Genomic DNA, 22,650 nt, shown 5'->3' on the forward strand with positions numbered 1-22,650 from the left:
GTCTGGCTCCAGGGCTCCAGCATCTGGTTGCGACAACCAGGTAGAAGGGAAAGGGGGAAAAGAGGGAGAAAAGCAACCGTGAGTACTCATCCAAAGTACTCGCAAGCAAGGAACTACACTACATATGCATGGGTATATGTGTAAGGAGGCCATATCGGTGGACTGAACTGCAGAATGCCAGAATAAGAGGGGGATAGCTAGTCCTATCGAAGACTACGCTTCTGGCAGCCTCCGTCTTGCAGCATGTAGAAGAGAGTAGATTGAAGTCCTCCAAGTAGCATCTCCAAGTAGCATCTCCAGTAGCAACGCAGTAGCATAATCCTACCCGGCGATCCTCTCCTCGTCGCCCTGTAGAAAAGCGATCACCGGGTTGTCTGTGGAACTTGGAAGGGTGTGTTTTATTAAGTATCCGGTTTTAGTTGTCATAAGGTCAAGGTACAACTCCAAGTCGTCCTGTTACCGAAGATCACGGCTATTCGAATAGATTAACTTCCCTGCAGGGGTGCACCAACTTACCCAGCACGCTTGATCCCATTTGGCCGGACACACTTTCCTGGGTCATGCCCGGCCTCGAAAGACCAACACGTCGCAGCCCCACCTAGGCAAAACAGAGAGGTCAGCACGCCGGTCTAAACCTAAGCGCGCAGGGGTCTGGGCCCATCGCCCTGAGCACACCTGCACGTTGCGTGGGCGGCCGGAAGCAGACCTAGCCTAGCAGGCGTTCCAGTCCAATCCGGCGCGCGCCGCTCCGTCGCTGACGTCTGAAGTGCTTCGGCTGATACCACGACGCCGGGATACCCATAAGTACTCCCGTGTAGATGGTTAGTGCGTATAGGCTCGTAACCAACTCAGATCAAATACCAAGATCTCGTTAAGCGTGTTAAGTATCCGCAAACGCCGAACAGGGCCAGGCCCACCTCTCTCCTAGGCGGTCTCAACCTGCCCTGTCGCTCCGCCACAAAGATCCACACAGAGGGCCGTCGGGACAAAGGTCCTTTCAGCCCCCAATCCGTGAATCACTCGCGGGTACTCTTCGAGCTGACCCGACTTTAGTCACCATCTGTATAGTATGTATGTATGTATGTATAGTATATACCCGTGATCACCTCCCGAGTGATCACGGCCCAATAGTATAGTAAGGCAGACTGACAAGAATGTAGGGCCAACGATGATAAACTAGCATCCTATGCTAAGTATTTAGGATTGCAGGTAAGGTATCAACAGATGTAGCAACAATGTCAGGCTATGCATCAGAATAGGATTAACGGAAAGCAGTAACATGCTACACTACTCTAATGCAAGCAGTATAGAGAAGAGTAGGCGATATCTGGTGATCAAGGGGGGGGGGGGCTTGCCTGGTTGCTCTGGCAAGAAGGAGGGTTCGTCAACTCCGTAGTCGAACTGGACAGCAGCAGCGTCGGTCTCGTGGTCTACCGGAGAGAAGAGGGGGAAGAAACAATGAATACAATGCAAACAAATGCATATCGATGCATGACATGACAAGTAACGATGCTAGGTGTGCCCAATCGCGGTAGTAGGTGATACCGACGAAGGGGGGAAACATCCGGGAAAGTATTCTCGGTGTTTCGCGTGTTCGGACAGATGAACCGGAGGGGGAAAGTTGCGTGTTTGGTATGTTAGAGGTGTGTGGTGGACGAACGGGCTGCGTATCCTGGTTCGTCTCGTCGTTCTGAGCAACTTTCATGTAGAAAGTATTTTCATCCGAGTTAAGGATTAAAAGATATGATTTTATAAAGATTTAAATCATTTTCTGATTTTAATTATATATTTAATTCCAACATTATCCAAAACAGTGTGTGATGACGTAGGCATGACATCAGAGTGATGTCAGCAGGTCAACTGGTCAGTTGACCAGTCAAACCAGACAGGTGGGTCCAGCAGGACCCACATGTCATTGTCAAGGGCCTTAACAGAGTCTTAAAACTAACTAAAATGGGTTAATTAGTGGGTGGGGCCCGATAGTCAGTGAGAGATTAGTGTTTAATTAACTAATTTAATTAATTAGCAATTTATCTATTTATTTTTATTCGTTTAAGACATGGGGCCCGCATGTCAGTGGCAGTAGCTGCCATGTCAGCAGTTGACTGGGTCAACCCAGTCAACTAGGACCCGCAGGGCCCACTGGCAGTGGCTCTGGGGTGGCCCCAGGCCAGCCACGTTAGCGGCCGGCGCCGGAGTGACTCCGGCGACCAAAACAGTGGCGGTGCCTCGCCGGAGTTGGCCGGAATCGTGCTACGGAGCACCAAAGCGAGCGCGGCCGGGCGCGTTAGAACGGCGAGACGACGACGCGTCGGTTGGTGGTGGTTGCGCGGGCAGTGGTGGCCGGAAACGAGCGTGGCGAGCTCATCGGCGGTGAGGTGGTTCGGGCGTGAGACGACCACGGCGACTCAGCGCGCTTCGGGGCTAACGGGAAGGCCAGGGGGGAGCTGCGCGACGCGCTGAGCACAAGGGGCTCGACCCCGTGACCATTTGGTCACCGGAAGGGCGCCGGCGACGAGATCTGCGACGGGGCGCTCGGGTGCTTCGGCGGCAGCTAGCTAGGGCGCAGTGAGGCGAAGAAGGAGAGGGGAGAGGACGGAGTGGAGCTCACCGAGCGGTCAAGAAAGACCCTTGGTGGCTTAGGAGCAGCAGAGCTCGCCGGGGAGGAAGGGGATCGCCGGCGGCCGTCGAGGAAGCAGATGACTCGATCCGTGGCCTGCGGTGCTCCTCAAGCTCGATGGCGAGGCGTATCCGAGGTAGAGGTCGTCGGCGCGTCTCGTGGACGTGCTAGCGAGGCGCGGGGTGGATCTGAGGGGGACGAGGGGGAGCGCGGTGGATCTGAGGGGGAAGGCGCAAGGACCGAGGGGAGAGTGGGGGCGAGTGGGAGGAGAGACCGAGGGGGCGCGGCGTCGGCGTCCTTATCCACCTCGACGCCGGCGAGCGGGTCCGGTGGCGACCGCGCCCTGTAGCGGCGCGCGTCTGACGAACAGGAATGGGGGGGGTGCGGTGCGAGGAGATGGGCCGGCTGGGCCGACCAGGCTGGTGGCGGTCCAGGGAGGCAGGGGCTGTGGCCGGGTTGAGCTGGGCCGCCTGGTCCGGGGGGCTTCCCCCCTTTTTTTTGTTTTAGTTTTGTTTTGTTTTCTTTTATTTATTTACTTTTCTGTTTTAAATCAGTTTAAGTTATTTAGACATTTTCCAAAAATGTATTTACTTCACCACAATTACCTTTGTAATATTTGACAACCACCGAACATTTTAGTTTTAATTTTTGAAAACTTTTATTGTTTGTCTTTAATTAAAATCTTGAATTTGAATCGGTTTCGAACTAACTCGAGATTAGCAACTATAATCGAGGTGACATGGCATCATTAGCAGAGGTTCACTGTAGCTTAATTATCCGGGCGTCACAATTCTCCTCCACTACAAGAAATCTCGTCCCGAGATTTAAGAGGTAGAGCAAGGGGGAAAGGTCTGGTTACGATATTCAATGAATCTTCTCGGTCTTGGTTGCCCTTCTCGAGGAGGTCGATCCATTACATTGTTGTCTTCACTTCTCTGCTTCAGGTCATCATGGTGATGTCGTTCTTTTCTCGGGAACTCCAACGTACTTACGAATAGGTAAGGGGCAGCTCGGTTACGACAGAATGCTTATGAGGGAAACAATCTGGGGGTTAACCCATGAATGAGCATAAGATTATCTCTCGAGTTGAACATATCGAATACATCAAGAGTAAGGTACGAAGGTACAATAAGAGGTTCCAAGTGGATAGATAGTTGCTCGAAGTCTGAACCAGAGTGAGAAAGGGTTTCAGAGCAGCGAGAGTAAGTATTGCGTCTGATACCAGAATAGAGCATTAGGAAGGTGGCCCGTGAATTAAATACGAAGCCAAGCGCGAGGAATAACTTCGACAATAGGGTGTATAGGAGAGTCAGGTTTCGATCCTGTGGAACTGTGGGTTATGGGCCCACCATGTGGGTTAGAAGTAGGAAGGGCGGAGACGTCTTGCGTGATCATGCAAGCAAGGCATGTCAGGGGGGTAGCCTGTCGATTATGTCGGCGACAACGTCGATACCAAGGGCGAGGGACGAAGAGAACTATTTTCCTGCTCGTTGAACGAGGCGGGCCAAGAGGCAAAGTTCTCATCCATCGGCAGTTTCCGAAATGTCATCAACAATAGAAACAGGGTCTCACTGTCAGAGTTGTACACCGAGGTGTTTACCTACGCAGTGAATTATTACTGCTTAGATTATATAGGTCACAAGAAAGGTTAAACCAAACAACGGAAAGGAAATATGGTTATCAAATTACATAAAACAAAGACAAGGAAAATGTGTTTATTCACATATTTCAGGGGTATATCCTTCCCAAGGACAAGCAGAGCATGATATCCATGACAGGATATAATGTAGAAAACTCTTTAGGTAGGGAGAGAATTTTCATGACACTACCCATACAACGGTGTTTGGATAATTGAGCAGGAAACTTTTAGCCTTGGGCTCCAAATGTTCTTGTTGGAAATCGGACTATCACAAACAAGCTTTTGAGATAGCATTGACATGGTATTCAAACAAAGGTCGGACTTTAGATACTCAATGGATCCATCAGGAACAGCTTATAAAATAGGTCTTACAATTTCCTCCAGGAGGAGTGGTTATCCTTGCAAAAGAAATTATAACGATAGGTCCTCCACCTAGGGGGGGGGGTGCTAGGCATGACATCATGTTACCGGGTCATCAAAGGACCAACATCATAACTCTTGGAAAGTTGTCCCAGCCATCATATCTGACCGAGATTCAGATCCGATTAGTGTCATGATACCTCAGACTCAGGATGTCCGAGAAGAAAAGGTGCAACACAAATAGACGAAAAGACATTTCAAGATTCTCAGGAAATGAACTATGGGAGCGTGTTTCTGAAGCAATAGTTCATCATTAAACCAAGGAGGGGATGAGAAGGTGGCTGATGGGCTCAGCGACAATTCATCGAGAATTCCAAACAGATGGATTTCCACGATAATGTGAACAAGAAGATGACATTTGTTAGATCAAATGATATAATGTTGTATGCTCGAGGAAAACATACACCATTAATCATTAGTTGAAAGGTGTGCCCGAAATATGAACTTAGGCAGCAAGATCACTGTTAGAGTGACGATTCAATAACCAACAGTCTAAGAACGAACTGTCAATCATTAACTTCAAAGCAATAGGGTTGCTAAAAGTACAGAAGTCCAAGCAGCATCATTCCCTTGTTGGAATCCCGGTTAGAATCAACACAGGGAACAAGAAGGAATGGTGATGGTGAGAAGTATCACTTGCATCAAGAATTCTCAAGAGGTGGTGAAATTACCACGACATTTTTCACATAAAAGATGGTAATATTCCAAGCTAAAGAAGAACAAACGTTGGATAGCAAGGAACTCAAGGTATAACACAAAACACGAACAAGTTTTGGTGTTGAACGGAAGGCAATAAAGTGGTCACTGATAACACAAATCATCGTGGGCAAGGATGGTATTACTCAACATGAATTCTACTGATATCCTGGAAGTGCTCAGAATGCTGATGATGATCACGACACATTTGTCGAGAGATTTCATGAAGATGTAATCGATCGGCGATAACATCAAGTCAAAGGAATTATGAAGCAAAAGGTTATTGGAACCATGCGTACGACACAAACTCAAAATCAAGCTTGTTGTCCAAAGCGAAATGATATGATGAGGAAGATCGACGTAAGCTTAGCGCATCGTCAAAAATTATGCTCTGGGAAGAGGACCAGGTAGCACAGTTAAAATCGGCACGACAAGGATATAGCCAAACAGGCTAGGAATGGCGTGATCGGGTACAAACTCGTAGTTATAGAAGCTTACTAAAGAGTTGTTGAACCGTAGTGCGGACTCGGTTCAGTTATCGGTGTCTTTGAGTGTTTAATAACTCAGAGCTCGTGAAAAATTGGAATCAGTGGGAAGGTAGTACTTGATGAACTCATAAAAAGTTATGCAGTTCCTAGATAATCTCGAGATACCAGGGGGGTAATACTCGACACAAGATCAAGGTAAAGGTTGGACTGGTGTATCGATCCGTAGAAGACAATTGTTTTAACTTGTCCGAGAAATGGAATCAAAGAAGAACAATCATGGTCGGAACCACGGTTGCAAAGGATCAATTCACAGATACCATATGTTAGCTATCAAGGAATAGTTATTATTACAAGAAGCTTCCATGATAGGATATACATCGCGTCCATGGGCATGAACACAAGGTTCAAGGTCGACTCCCACTTCCTCAATGCATAATCTTCCATTCACCTCTCGTATTTCGAAGATGACATTAGTTGTTGAAAGTTTTACCTGGTGCAATACCAGATAAGTATGACTCGTGAAATCTTTCGGGTTCACACCGATGAGGGGAGGTGTTGGTTCAATCCCATCAGGGCTTCTTACGAACATATACCACAATCTTCAAGAGTAAATATCACCAGCTCGAAAGCAGAGCATGGTTGTCAAAAGGAAAGGATACAATTTACCAAAGGCATTATGTATCGGAGAAAGAGCTCACAAAGTGATTGATTATGAAGGACACTGTCGGATATAATAATTCAACAGTGGATAAGGCGATCCACAGTGGAGCTGAGGTGAGTATCGATACCCAATCAGAGGAAGAAAGATTGCAAATGCATCGGTTTATAGGACAGCTGAATAGTTCAACGCTTAATTAGCAAAGTAATTATGATTTCCAAAACAAAGGATCAGAAGCAGACGTTCTGATCAAGGATGGATCAATTGAATATACCAGAGGCACAATCGACGACAGATAGTTTGGTCGAGAACCAGCTCATGTTCAAAATGACGTCTGAGCCGGAAAGATAATCCTAGGACTCGACTGATGATTGTTAACATTCACAACGTATTGAATTAACAGACTCAAAAATGATGGTGACAAAGGATGCCAATATGATTACCATACTTATGGGATTAATCATAATGAAAGCAAACAAGAAATTCCAGAGCAATAGGTTGCTGAGGATTTTCGGAATACCGAATGGTATTTCGAAGACTTTTGTGAAACACATGAACAACTGGGGGATGAGCGGATACTCGATAAGTGCGAGAATTAACCGTAGGGGTATTCAGGTGACAAAGAACAGCAAGGCAGTAAGCTCAAAGGATTATCAACAACGACGAGTGTTTTGGGGTATCTTGTAATAACAAGACCAACTGGGGATGAATGTAAGAATAACAACTGCAAGTAGTTATCCATAAGGGTTTACTGTGGAAGGGGAATTGCAAACGCGATGAACACAAGTTCTCGAGTTAACAGCGGAGAGTATCTTCAGGGTCTTCTGGTGCAGCAGACGATAATCAGTAATAAGGGGCTCTCCGGGTGAAAATGATAACGAGATCCTAATGTTAGATTTAGTAAAATTCATTTAACCCGAATAGAAGAGATGTCAGAGTCCCAAAGTATAGGTCGAGGAATAAAAGATCCTAGTACCACCCAATGGCGACGTGTGCCCGTAAGACACACAGCCATGTTAGTAAAAGTTTTTGCAACGTCTAGACTCGACTTCGGCCAAGGAGTGTGGAAGGGGGATTCCTACAGGCAGTCGGCTCTGATACCAACTTGTGACGCCCCCGATTCAATCGTACACTAATTATGCACGCAAATGTGTACGATCAAGATCAGGGACTCATGGGAAGATATCACAACACAACTCTAAAACATAAATAAGTCATACAAGCATCATAATACAAGCCAGGGGCCTCGAGGGCTCGAATACAAGTGCTCGATCAAAGACGAGTCAGCGGAAGCAACAATATCTGAGTACAGACATAAGTTAAACAAGTTTGCCTTAAGAAGGCTAGCACAAACTGGGATACAGATCGAAAGAGGCGCAGGCCTCCTGCCTGGGATCCTCCTAAACTACTCCTGGGCGTCGTCAGCGGGCTGCACGTAGTTGTAGGCACCTCCGGTGTAGTAGGTGTCGTCGTCGACGGTGTCGTCTGGCTCCAGGGCTCCAACATCTGGTTGCGACAACCAGGTAGAAGGGAAAGAGGGAAAAGAGGGAGAAAAGCAACCGTGAGTACTCATCCAAAGTACTCGCAAGCAAGGAACTACACTACATATGCATGGGTATATGTGTAAGGAGGCCATATCGGTGGACTGAACTGCAGAATGCCAGAATAAGAGGGGGATAGCTAGTCCTATCGAAGACTACGCTTCTGGCAGCCTCCGTCTTGCAGCATGTAGAAGAGAGTAGATTGAAGTCCTCCAAGTAGCATCTCCAAGTAGCATCTCCAGTAGCAACGCAGTAGCATAATCCTACCCGGCGATCCTCTCCTCGTCGCCCTGTAGAAAAGCGATCACCGGGTTGTCTGTGGAACTTGGAAGGGTGTGTTTTATTAAGTATCCGGTTTTAGTTGTCATAAGGTCAAGGTACAACTCCAAGTCGTCCTGTTATCGAAGATCACGGCTATTCGAATAGATTAACTTCCCTGCAGGGGTGCACCAACTTACCCAGCACGCTTGATCCCATTTGGCCGGACACACTTTCCTGGGTCATGCCCGGCCTCAGAAGATCAACACGTCGCAGCCCCACCTAGGCAAAACGGAGAGGTCAGCACGCCGGTCTAAACCTAAACGCGCAGGGGTCTGGGCCCATCGCCCTGAGCACACCTGCACGTTGCGTGGGCGGCCGGAAGCAGACCTAGCCTAGTAGGCGTTCCAGTCTAATCCGGCGCGCGCCGCTCCGTCGCTGACGTCTGAAGTGCTTCGGCTGATACCACGACGCCGGGATACCCATAACTACTCCCGCATAGATGGTTAGTGCGTATAGGCTCGTAACCAACTCAGATCAAATACCAAGATCTCGTTAAGGGTGTTAAGTATCCGCGAACGCCGAACAGGGCCAGGCCCACCTCTCTCCTAGGCGGTCTCAACCTGCCCTGTCGCTCCGCCACAAAGATCCTCACAGAGGGCCGTCGGGACAAAGGTCCTTTCAGCCCCCAATCCGTGAATCACTCGCGGGTACTCTTCGAGCTGACCCGACTTTAGTCACCATCTGTATAGTATGTATGTATGTATAGTATATACCCGTGATCACCTCCCGAGTGATCACGGCCCAATAGTATAGCAAGGCAGACTGCCAAGAATGTAGGGCCAATGATGATAAACTAGCATCCTATGCTAAGTATTTAGGATTGCAGGTAAGGTATCAACAGATGTAGCAACAATGTCAGGCTATGCATCAGAATAGGATTAACGGAAAGCAGTAACATGCTACACTACTCTAATGCAAGCAGTATAGAGAAGAGTAGGCGATATCTGGTGATCAAGGGGGGGGGGGCTTGCCTGGTTGCTCTGGCAAGAAGGAGGGGTCATCAACTACGTAGTCGAACTGGGCAGCAGCAGCGTCGGTCTCGTAGTCTATCGTAGAGAAGAGGGGGAAGAAACAATGAATACAATGCAAACAAATGCATATCGATGCATGACATGACAAGTAACGATGCTAGGTGTGCCCAATCGCGGTAGTAGGTGATACCGACGAAGGGGGGAAACATCCGGGAAAGTATTCCCGGTGTTTTGCATTTTCGGACAGATGAACCGAAGGGGGAAAGTTGCGTGTTTGGTATGTTAGAGGTGTGTGGTGGACGAACGGGCTGCGTATCCGGGTTCGTCTTGTCGTTCTGAGCAACTTTCATGTAGAAAGTATTTTCATCCGAGTTAAGGATTAAAAGATATGATTTTATAAAGATTTAAATCATTTTCTGATTTTAATTATATATTTAATTCCAACATTATCCAAAACAGTGTGTGATGACGTAGGCATGACATCAGAGTGATGTCAGCAGGTCAACTGGTCAGTTGACCAGTCAAACCAGACAGGTGGGTCCAGCGGGACCCACATGTCATTGTCAAGGGCCTTAACAGAGTCTTAAAACTAACTAAAATGGGTTAATTAGTGGGTGGGGCCCGGTAGTCAGTGAGAGATTAGTGTTTAATTAACTAATTTAATTAATTAGCAATTTATCTATTTATTTTTATTCGTTTAAGGCATGGAGCCCGCATGTCAGTGGCAGTAGCTGCCATGTCAGCAGTTGACTGGGTCAACCCAGTCAACTAGGACCCGCAGGGCCCACTGGCAGTGGCTCTAGGGTGGCCCCAGGCCAGCCACGTTAGCGGCCGGCGCCGGAGTGACTCCGGCGACCAAAACAGTGGCGGTGCCTCGCCGGAGTTGGCCGGAATCGTGCTACGGAGCACCAAAGCGAGCGCGGCCGGGCGCGTTAGAACGGCGAGACGACGACGCGTCGGTGGGTGGTGGTTGCGCGGGCAGTGGTGGCCGGAAACGAGCGTGGCGAGCTCATCGGCGGTGAGGTGGTTCGGGCGTGAGACGACCACGGCGACTCAGCGCGCTTCGGGGCTAACGGGAAGGCCAGGGGGGAGCTGCGCGACGCGCTGAGCACAAGGGGCTCGGCCCCGTGACCATTTGGTCACCGGAAGGGCGCCGGCGACGAGATCCGCGACGGGGCGCTCGGGTGCTTCGGCGGCAGCTAGCTAGGGCGCAGTGAGGCGAAGAAGGAGAGGGGAGAGGACGGAGTGGAGCTCACCGAGCGGTCAAGAAAGACCCTTGGTGGCTTAGGAGCAGCAGAGCTCGCCGGGGAGGAAGGGGATCGCCGGCGGCCGTCGAGGAAGCAAATGACTCGATCCGTGGCCTGCGGTGCTCCTCGAGCTCGATGGCGAGGCGTAGCCGAGGTAGAGGTCGTCGGCGCGTCTCGTGGACGTGCTAGCGAGGCGCGGGGTGGCCGGTGGCCGCGGCTATGGCGCAGCCATGGCGACGGCGGCGCTCGGTTACGGAGGGGAACGAGGGGGAGCGCGGTGGATCTGAGGGGGAAGGCGCAAGGACCGAGGGGAGAGTGGGGGTGAGTGGGAGGAGAGACCGAGGGGGCGCGGCGTCGGCGTCCTTATCCACCTCGACGTCGGCGAGCGGGTCCGGTGGCGACCGCGCCCTGTAGCGGCGCGCGTCTGACGAACATGAATGGGGGGGGGGTGCGGTGCGAGGAGATGGGCCGGCTGGGCCGACCAGGCTGGTGGCGGTCCAGGGAGGCAGGGGCTGTGGCCGGGTTGAGCTGGGCCGCCTGGTCCGGGGGGCTTCCCCCTCTTTTTTTTGTTTTAGTTTAGTTTTGTTTTCTTTTATTTATTTACTTTTCTGTTTTAAATCAGTTTAAGTTATTTAGACATTTTCCAAAAATGTATTTACTTCACCACAATTACCTTTGTAATATTTGACAACCACCGAACATTTTAGTTTTAATTTTTGAAAACTTTTATTGTTTGTCTTTAATTAAAATCTTGAATTTGAATCGGTTTCGAACTAACTCGAGATTAGCAACTATAATCAAGGTGACATGGCATCATTAGCAGAGGTTCACTGTAGCTTAATTATCCGGGCGTCACAGTGTCCTTCATAGAGCACACCCAATGCCTCGTACAATGGAAAGCTCTTTCCTTCATACATTTTGAGCTTTGGGTCCTCCTACATAATTAATAGAAAGGTGTGAGCAGATCATGCATAGGCATGAAAAGTTCATGCACATATAAGGAAATCAAAAGTTAGAAGGAATAAAAACTTACTGCAATGATCTGTTCCCATTTTCAGGCGTGGTGTTGATCACACATGCAATATCATTCCATGATATTCCAGAGCGGTTGACTATCAACTTGATATTTTTGTAGTGCTTTTTCAACTGAGCTTCCTTATCTTGAACCTGATCCTTGGTAAACCTTGCCTCTGGATATAAATTGTTCAGTTCCTTGACAACTTGATTCCATCCTTCGGTAGTCCACCCATTTTGACCACGGTAATGAGATAGATTGTACTCTGTAAGTACCTCCACGAGACCTTTCTCATACTACATAGAAGTTGGAAGATATGGGATTCCATCCTAAGAATATCAAGGCACCGTTGAGGGTGGCCATCCAATATTTCTCGGATATACTTAGCTCCCGTAAGAATGGATGTGTTCACTGGAATATTTTCCCTCCTAGAAGATATATAATATATTGTTGGGAAGACAAGAAACATCATCTCCTCCTCTTCCTCCTCCTCAGAATCAGTACATGACTCATATCCATCATCATGGTTATTCGTATCCATTATCTAGCGAGAAGAGATTACAAAATAAATACCGCAACTCTCCTTCAAAGTAAACACAGTAGTATATATAATCTATGTTATGACATCGGAATAAAAGGAGCACTAGCACATCAAGATAACGAGATTAGTGTAACATGAAAATATATTACCATACTTTTATTGATTGATGTAACAGGTGAGTATAGATGTATATAGACAAGCACATACGCAAAACAATGAAGAATAAATCAGTGACACACACACAAGCTGGACTGAATGCTTTTGAGTTTATTAAGTACCTTCAGTTCTGAGCTTTAAATGTCAAAAGAGCTTCACAGAATCTTGAATCCTCCAAATCACTCTTAACAGTTCTGCATTGCACAAAGGCAACAATGAGCCAATGATATCAGTAGAAATAATAGGTGCTGCAGTTATATAACTTATCAAACAGGCCCAACTTAGTTAGCATTCTATCTGCACAACTGGACAAAGAAAACAGATGAACTATTCATAAACCCATGGAAGTTTATTGGACCCTGTTCATAAACAAATCATTGGACCATTGTTCATCTGTTTGTTTATTAGTATTTCTAGGTTTACATCAATCTGAACTTCGACAACAGCTAACGAACTGAATTCTTGTGAAACTTTGGCAGTAGCTGTTAACTGGCAGGAGGGTTCGGGCTAATCATGACCAAGCAGGACGGCCACGTCGCCAAGGAGTACTCCGCCGCCGGTTGAACGGGGAAGGGGCGGGGAGGGATGGCAGAGGAGGAGGAGGAGGAGGGAGGATACCTTGGTGGAGCAGAGGAGGATGAGCGATTCACCGTCACGGTCAGGTCACGGCTGCCGGCCAACGTCGCCGTCGCGGCCAGGAGCGAGTCGGCGTCACTGTTGCGTCCAGGAGCGAGTCGCCGTCACCGTCGCGGCCAGGAACGAGTCGCCGTTGTCGGCGCGCCTAACCCCCGTCGTGGCCACCGTCTTCTGCGCCTCACCACGTCGCCGTCGCGAACGCCGTTGCTTGACCACCTCGTGGACACCAGCGCCGGCGCCTCCCGGCGGCGCAACTCGATCTAGGTCTCGAGCGAGAGGCGAGGTGGGGAAAAGCGACGGCCTCTGGTCTGTATCGGATACCGACCTAATACGAGTGTAAACGAGAAAACCAGTGTAAAACTTACAGCCCAAAAACGACATGCCAAGCACCAACGACAGGCCCATCCGTTTTTATTTTACAGGGGTATATTTACAGGTGTATTGGGCCCTAAAACGAGGAACCAAGCGGGGCCTAAGCGTCGGCCTCCACACCTCATGTTGATGTCATGTAAGGCGCTACGATTTGTTAGCCTAACCGTCAATTAGGCAAGATATTAATCCTAGCATCTAGGCTTAGCGTTCGGCGTTGTAGATGCTCTAGGCCTCGTTCAATGCAAAGATGCTTAGATGTGATGCTTAATAGTACAGCCAGCTCATGGCTATATGATTTCGCCACATCATCTATAGTCAAGTTTATAGCCGGTAAGTATAATAGTTGCATACAAAAATATACTATTTTGTCGGTACATGGCCCACCTTCTTCTCTCGCATAGTGTCTAGGAGAGCGTGTTGTAGCCAACTGTTTATCAGCGGTACGCTTCTCTTGTCTCTTCACTTTTTTTTCCTCCAACTCATCAAAAAAAATATTCAAAGCCTTACAGCCTGCTTATATCATCTTGTTGCACTTACTTTTAGCAACTCAAGTCCTCAATGCATAGGTGCTTAACTTGTTGTAGCAAGCTCACTTCATTTAATGATTTAGCACCTAAACTCTTTTATGCATTGGTGAATTTCTTTTATTTAATTGTTTTGCCTAGGTTGGCGTGCTTGTCATTGGTCCTTTCTAGGGTCATCAAAGTGTTCCTTCTCCTTAATTGATTTGCCATGTCATTTTTCGCTCATGCAGTATACTTAGCAGAGGTACATCGTGGATCAATGAAAAGGGCCTTATGATCCACGGTTGTAGCCCACTGAAAGACACGGATACATCGCTGCAATTGTGTGTCGTGTGGATCTGATGAACATGGTTTCAAACAAACTCCTTATGAATAATAAATTAAAAAAAAGATTTTTGTTTTACATAGTCGACGGGTATACTTGCGTATGAAGTTTCCCAAAGAAATGGCATATGTTGTATTCCGGACAAAAATGATAAAATCAAAGCTATATTAAAAAACATTATTTGATGAATAGTAAGGTCCTAACTGTACTTTTTTCACAAAGAATATCAGGGATGTCATTTATTCAAGAAACTTCACACATGGATAGAATGGCCGGCCAAATTTAATAACCTAAAATTTCAGATTTTTTCTGGAACTTCCTAATTTTTTCCTTTCAAAATTACTATTTATTAGCTGCGCATGGGACCATGTTGATCTTTGTATTTTCGTAAAATAATGCCCCAATATTCTTTGAGCCTTTCTACTCCCTCCGTTCTTAAATATGTCTTTTACATATTCTAATATGGACTACATACAGAGCTAAATGAGTGAATCTACACTCTAAAACATGTATATATATATTCGTATGTAGTACATATTAAAATCTTTAAAAAAGACTTATATTTAGGAATGGAGGGAGTACTATACTTGGAGGGTACCAAGAGGTCATATCCTTTTGTGTTAAAAAAACTTAACATTTACTCCCTCCGTCCGGAAATACTTGTCGGAGAAATGCATAAAAATGGATATATCTAGAATTAAAATACGTCTAGATACATCCATTCCTCCGACAAGTATTTCCGGACGGAGGGAGTACATGATAAATGCATACATAAAATTTAAATGTGCCGCGAAAGAAATATAGGTAAGATCTATAGGTACTTGTCTGGTTGAGACTTGAGAAGTTGTTCTTCCTGCTTAGCTATGATTCCACGGCGCATCATCGAATCTCGGCCAAAATTCTGGCTATATTCATTGGCTTGTTGTATGTGGGCGTGGTAGCATGGCCGGATCACAGTGTACATCGGTCACTTAATCTGGCTAGGATTCGTGGCTTCATACATCACCACCTAGCAGGTACCTAGCTCTCTCAACCTATTTCAGGTTCAATCATGAAGCAGCTCAGGGTCCAATTAAACCCAATAAGCCCAAGAGGCTAGGCGAGTGCTGAGATGTCTTTTTTTCTTTTTGACGGAACCTTGTCCAAGAAGGCCAAGTGCTCCTATTATTTCATACTTTCTCCATCCGAAAATACTTGTCATTAAAATAGATTTTTTTTTTAAAAAGGAGGATGACCCCCGGCCTCTGCATCTGGGCGATGCATACGGCCACTTTATTAATTATTCTCACAAGACCTTATAAAGTCATACAACAACAAGACTAAAGCCACCGTCTAAGCAAGAACTGTCGCTACACCTATTCAATTGATGAAGGGGCGCAGATAGTCTGGACCTAATACCAAACAGACATCGCAGCCAAACCTAAACATCTAAGACCTGAGGTCCCAACCAGGACGCCTGCCGGGTATGGGGCACCTACCAGTCCGGCACACTCCTCAACCAGGACGCCTGCCGGGTATGAGGCCGCTGCAGCCACCTGCCACCAATCCATCTTCAGAGTTGTACTGTTGCATGTACCGTGTCAGGTCTCTCTGCCATCGACGCCACCACGACGCCCGACAGCGTCGTCCTCCTGCGCGAGTCCATCCTCCCACAGCGAACTCCGAATCTGCACTGCGCCACACCGTCAAGATCCGTCGCCATTAGTCTGTAGGATGAAGCACCGCTCCACCAAAGAATCCATCCTCTGGTCCCTCGATCACGTGTGTACCTCCAAGAATGACGCCCCAAGGGACGAACGACACCAGAGCGCCGCCGTCATCCAATCATCCTATCTAGGGTTTCCCCCAGAGGTAGCAGAGAGTGGCCTTGAACTTCTCCACGTCGATGCCTTCAAGAAGGAAACGCCGCAGATAGCGCCACCACCGCCGGCCTTAGCAGACGCTGAAGGCAAGTTTTTACCCAGATCGGTTCGAAGGGATCCAACTCTCGTGCACGGGCCGCCGTCACCACTAGCACCACCAGGAAGAACCCTGGAACACCGGCAGATCAGCGAGCCGCCGGCACCACCGCATCATATCACCGCCACGTCGGGCCGCCGCCATCCCCCGCGTCGTCCGGGTCAGAGATGGAGCCGCCGACCGCGCACAGGGACCATCACCGCCTGCACACGCCGGAGCGCCGCCGAGAGCCCAACACCCGCCACCGCTTGCCGAGGGCCGCCGTCGCGCCCCCCGAGCGGACTCCCACGCACACCAGGGGAAACTGCCGTCACCCCCAAGCCTGCGCCGGCGCGCCGAGCCTCCAGCGCGCCGCCAACCACCACCGTGATCCGCCCGCGCGAGATCCAGCAAGCTGTGGGAGAAGAGATCATGCCGCCGCCGCCGCCGACCGGGCTTTGCCCGGCGGCGTGCCCCGACGGCGGCGAGGAGGAGAGGTCGGGGGAGGGACGAGGACGCGGTGGCGCTAGGGTTCCCCCCGGTCGCCGCGCAGGGGCGACACGGGAGGAGTCGGGCTGCTGCCTCATCATCTTTGATGACAAAATATGTCTAGATACATCCTCTTTTATCCATTTTGATGACAAGTATTTCCGGACGGAGGGAGTATATAAAAGACTATAATTGATGGGCCGTGCTATGCGGCCGACGGATTATCGTGCGGCAGGGCAACATCTTCCATTATTGCAACAAAGTTGTTGCTGTGAAAATCTTTACAACAGACGGCTTGCTGCAGTTTCTAAAAAAATGTCTTGTTGCAGAAATCTTTGCAACACAATTCTAGCTGCAATTTTTTTTGCAACAAAGGTCTTGTTGCAGTTTTTTTTGCAACAAATGTCTTGTTACGAAAACTCGTCATGTCGCAGCAGCAGTAACATAGTTGTCGCGCATAGCCCATTCACTGGCTCGCCCGCCAAATCTCGCGCGTGGCGCAACCCACACCCACCCAGCGTTGCCGGTCGGCACCAGGGGAGCCCATGAAAAGATCTTTGGACGAGGTTGAATCAGTCGCAACAAACGGCCTGCAACTCGTGGCCACTCGCTATCCCACTCTCGGGTCTTCGTCGCCACGCACGCCCATGTGATAGATGGATTCGGAAGTAGGAGAAGAGGAGATCCATGGCAGGGGCAGGGGAGATAGGAGAAGAGGAGATCCATGGCTAGACTGGGGAGGTAGAAGAAAGACGGGCTTGTAAGAACATGTGGTTGTGTTCACTTCGGGCTGTATATAAGGTGAAAAGGAACGACGGTGTGTGGCTGCCCATGGGGAACGTGGCATACAGAGCCACAACATCTCGCGAGTTGCACTACTGGTGATTGCAACACGGTCCGTGTTGCAGACCAGCTGAATTGGGACACGTGGGGAAGTTGTGTTGCACGCCGTTCAATCAAAATTCAAATCCAATGGCCATGGAGACGGCTAATGTGCGCCGAGTTATCAGCCGGTTGAGTCCAATCAATTCGCACAATTGACCCGGTTTATAAGAAAAATTAGGCCGAAAACAAATGACTACTTGATTGATAAAGGACAATCAGGTGAAAACCCCAACAATGAGCACGAAAAGAAAAAAAGACAAAAAAACGCAGTCAGCCAACTCGACTTCCACCACCTACTCACCGACAACCTGGAGAAAGGTGAAAGGGACGTTTCAAAGGTGCATTCAAGAAGGAAATACGATGCCTACAGGCGCCGGTGTTGCAGTCATCGACTCGATCAATCAATAAAGCTTTCGCCCGGAAACCGTCCACGACCCCTTGTAGAAACATGGGAAAGGGTCCAACCACACCAACAACCACCACGACAACCCAATAAATAACCAACCACGGCCTAGTGGAGAGGATGAACCCTTCAGCAAAGACTCCCAAGGAAGAGGCACCACCACATCATTGTCGTTGGTAACCAATCCCCATTAGAAGCATGGCTTTCACCCAGAGCCTTTGTCCCTCCACCTCACCGAGCCCTATGGAAGGAGCTCAATTATTGCTAGCGGATACCACTGATAGTGGTAGACCATGGAGGCTGGAAGCAAGAGTATATCGGTCGAGCCACTCTATCGCCAAGGAGACAAGCTCGTCGACACACAGCCACCGCCACTCCGCCAGCAACCACCGTGCCCTTCGAGCCAACACCTCGTCCCCTTCATCTTGCTATCCGGCCTCCATGTTGGCAGACACGTCAGAAATGTGATACGTCTGTAATGTATCTACTTTTTTGAACACTTTTGCTTAACTTTGGATTCAAAACTTGCTCCTATGAATAAAAACTAATCAGGACTAATGTTGTTTTTAGAAGAAAAAAAATCCATGGTGTCATATTTTTGTACAAGAAAGTGTTTAGGAAAAAAAGAAAAGTTTTGCAACATATGATATGATGGACCAAGGGCCTGGAATCGGGCTAGAAGGTGGCACAGGGTGCCTAGGTGCTCTCCTTAGTCACCCAACTTATAGGGGAACTTAGGGCATGTGCGCCCCTATAGCTGCCCTCTGGTGCCCCTGGTTTTATATTGCCATGAAACCCTTCCATGATTGTTGCTTGATTTTTTTTTGCGACACGGAGACACCACCACCATTATTCTTCATCCCGGAGGGCTGCTGGAGGCTAGAGTTTTGCCTCCAAAGAGGGGTTAGGGTAACTTACTATGCAACAAAAAATTACAATATACAATCACACCCAATATCACTATGAAGATGCAGGATAGATCTAATCACACCAACTAGATCGTAGCAGAGAGGAAGAGGAAGTTGGTGACGATCCGACGATTTATGCAACTACATTATTGTTGGAAATATGCCCTAGAGGCAATAATATTTGTATTATTATATTTTTCATATTCATAATTAAAGAGTTTATATTTTATGCTATAACTGTTATGCTCCTGGAATATGCGATTTAGTGAAAAACTCATATGCACGTGTGGAATGATAAACAGATAAATAAAAGGTTGCTAGTCTTGCCTCTAGGACTAGTTCAAGTGTTGTTGGTGATCACGTTTTTTCAGATCTTAGGATATCCTTAAGTGTTAAATGATAGTCCTAAAACAATATTGAGATTATGACGTTGGAAGAACAATCATATTGAATCAACCAATCGTGTCTGTTATGAATTGAGTTAATATCGTATGTAACCAATTGTATAACACGGAGTGTTATTATGTGATTTTGCTCCTTGGACCATGAGAAATTCGTAGTCACTTACCATACGATGGACTGTGGGGTTGCTCAAGCGTCACATGTAACACGATGATCATAACAACAACTAACAGGCTCATTGGAAAGTTTGAGAAGGGATCAGATAGCTCAAGAGTGAGATCTGCTCCTCCAATGATGGAGAGATATTCTTATGGCCCTCTCGGTGTCACGTCATCCATCATCATGTGGAGAGACACATGTAACTTCTTCACGGGGATGCCGGAACACGACAATGAGAAAGAAGAACAAAACTGGTAACGAGGATAACAGTATAGTGAGCATGTGATGACTCAGAAGGATACGGGTGCATCCCGGGTTTTGTGAAGTATTGGAAGCAAAAGGAACATCACATGATAACTAATGGTTCACTCAATATAATTCGTGTGCTCATAGGGATCGGTATGGACGTCCACGGTTCCGCTATCGGTCATTGAATGAATGGTTTCGTTCATGTCTATGAGTTACCAAGTCTACGGGGTCACAAGATTTAGGAAATCATGATCTACTGAGTGTTAGTAGGACGAGAGTATCAAGGATTTATTTGTGGAATTGTTTATTAATATTCGGAGTTGTTCCTAGAGGAACTGGAAGCGTTTCGGGGTCACCGGAAGGTTTTCGGTGTTTATCGGGTAATACCGGGTATTACCGATAATTAATATATAGGTGGAAAAAAATTCCGATGATATTAACTTATATATAAAAGGGTATAATAATCATTATAAGGCTTTCATATTAATTTAAATATCAACTGGCCTTAAAAGGCCAAGTGGTGAAAGGCAACTTGGGCCACCAAGCCCCAAGTGGGGGAGGCGCCCTATAGCCATGTAAGTAGGCTGAATCGGAGAGGGGGGATCACCTCAAAAAAATTGGAGAGGGGGGAGGACTCCTCCTCCCCTCCATTGGCCGCTGAACCAAGGAGGGACCTTCACTCCTTGGTGGTTGCCCTCTCTCTCCCCTCCAACCTATATATACTAGGTTTTTTTGCTCTATTGAAGATACAAGTTTGGAGCCTCCTCTAGCCCCTCTAGTTCTATATCCAGTTGATCCTAGTTGATCTAATTATATCTAGACAAATCCTATAATCCTCATAATTAGCATCCCAATGTGGTTCTAATCTCCTTCCTCTAATTCTTCGGTGATGATTAGCTCTGGACGGTGAAGCGCTGCCGAATCGTGAATGATGCACGCTTGCAACCAAGTAGAGAGGCCGTGCTTTCGGTTTTTGGTTCAAGGGACTGTTTGTGGGCGGTTCGAGGGACTCCAAGTACGATCTACACCGACACGTTCTTCTTCCGCTGCAACTTGGTGACGGTAACGATCATGATCACAACCCGTTATGCATTTTCATATTGATCTCGGGTGTGCGTAGGCGCGATTTTTTTCTACTATGTTTCCCAACAATTATAACTCCCAACAGAAGAAATTCTCCACCAATTGAGAGTTAAAGTAGAAGAACCCTCTGCGGTATCCAGCATTTAGATAGCAATCTGGCAGCACTTCATCGTCCAAGACAAAATTCCGCCAAGATGAAACTAGAGGAAGAAGAGCCTAGCGCGATCCATCTAGTTCTCATCGCGCGCTACAACAACTTTTCTAACCATGCTTGTTGCTTGCTGGTTATTTCCATCATCCAATCCACAACAAATCAAATGAAACAACATTGGAATTCTTTTAATGAAATCCCTGTTTCGTTCTCGCTCACCGCTACTAACGGGGTCTCGGTTGATTTTCCTTCCTTTAGCTACTCAAATATTTTAGTTCGCTAAGTTTGAGAAGTGTTGGGAAACGTAGCATGCAATTTCAAAAAAATTCCTATGCTCACGCAAGATCTATCTAGGAGATGCATAGCAATGAGAGGGGGAGAGTCTGTCCACGTACCCTCGTATACCAAAAGTGGAAGCGTTTGCTCAACACGGTTGATGTAGTCGAACGTCTTCTCGTTCTGACCGATCGAGTACCGAACATACGGCACCTCCGAGTTCTGCACACGTTCAGTGCGATGACGTCCCTCGAGCTGTTGATCTAGCAAAGGGTCGAAGGAATAGATGAGTTCCGTCAGCACGATGGCGTGGTGATGGTGATGGTGATGTGATCTGCGCAGGGCTTTGCCTAAGCACTACGACAATATTACGGGAGGAGTAAACGGTGGAGGGGGGGCACTGCACACGGCTAATAAACAATTGATATGCCTAGAGGTGCCCCCCCTCGCCCCCGTATATAAAGGAGGAGAGTGGAGGAGGGCCAGCCTAGGGCACGCACAAGTGGGGGGAGTCCTACTAGGACTCCTAGTCCTAGTCGACCCCTCCTTCCTTCTAACGGAGAGGGAAAGGGGAAAGTGAGGGAGAGGAAGAAGGAAAGGGGGGCCGCGCCCCCTCCCCTAGTCCAATTTGGACTCCCCATGGGGGTGGGCGCCACCTCCTCGTGGCCTGCCTTGCCTCTCCCCTATGGCCCATAAGGCCCATTGCTTCCCCGGGGGGTTCCGGTAGCCCCTCGGTACTCTGATAAATATCCGAAACACTCCGGAACCATTCCGATGTCCGGATACCACCTTCCAATATATAAATATTTACCTGTCAGCATTTCGAGACTCCTCGTCATGTCTGTGATCTCATTCGGGACTCCTAACAACCTTCAGTCACCAAAAGACATAACTCATATAATACATATCATCATCGAACGTTAAGCGTGCGGACCCTATGGGTTCGAGAACTATGTAGACATGACTGTCGGTGTCAAAACCGGCGGATCTCGGGTAGGGGGTCCCAAACTGTGCGTCTAAGGCTAATGGTAACAGGAGGCGGGGGACACAATGTTTACCCAGGTTCGGGCCCTCTCTATGGAGGTAATACCCTACTTCCTGCTTGATTGATCTTGATGATATGAGTATTACAAGAGTTGGTCTACCACGAGATCATAGAGGCTAAACCCTAGAAGCTAGCCTATGATCATGATTGTTCTTGTCCTACGGACTAAACCCTCCAGTTTATATAGACACCGAAGGGGGCTAGGGTTACACAGAGTCGGTTACAGAGAAGGAAATCTACATACCCGAATTGCCAAGCTTGCCTTCCACGCAAAGGAGATTCCCACCCGGACACGGGACGAAGTCTTCAATCTTGTATCTTCATAGTCCAACAGTCCGGCACAAGTACATAGTCCGGCTATCCGAGGACCCCCTAATCCAGGACCCCCTCAGTAGCCCCTGAACCAGGCTTCAATGACGATGAGTCTGGCACGCAGATTGTCTTCGTCATTGCAAGGCGGGTTCCTTCTCCGAATACTCCAAAGAAGATCTT

Source organism: Triticum aestivum, chromosome 4B, assembly GCF_018294505.1.
Source record: "Triticum aestivum cultivar Chinese Spring chromosome 4B, IWGSC CS RefSeq v2.1, whole genome shotgun sequence".
Classification (NCBI taxonomy): domain Eukaryota; kingdom Viridiplantae; phylum Streptophyta; class Magnoliopsida; order Poales; family Poaceae; genus Triticum; species Triticum aestivum.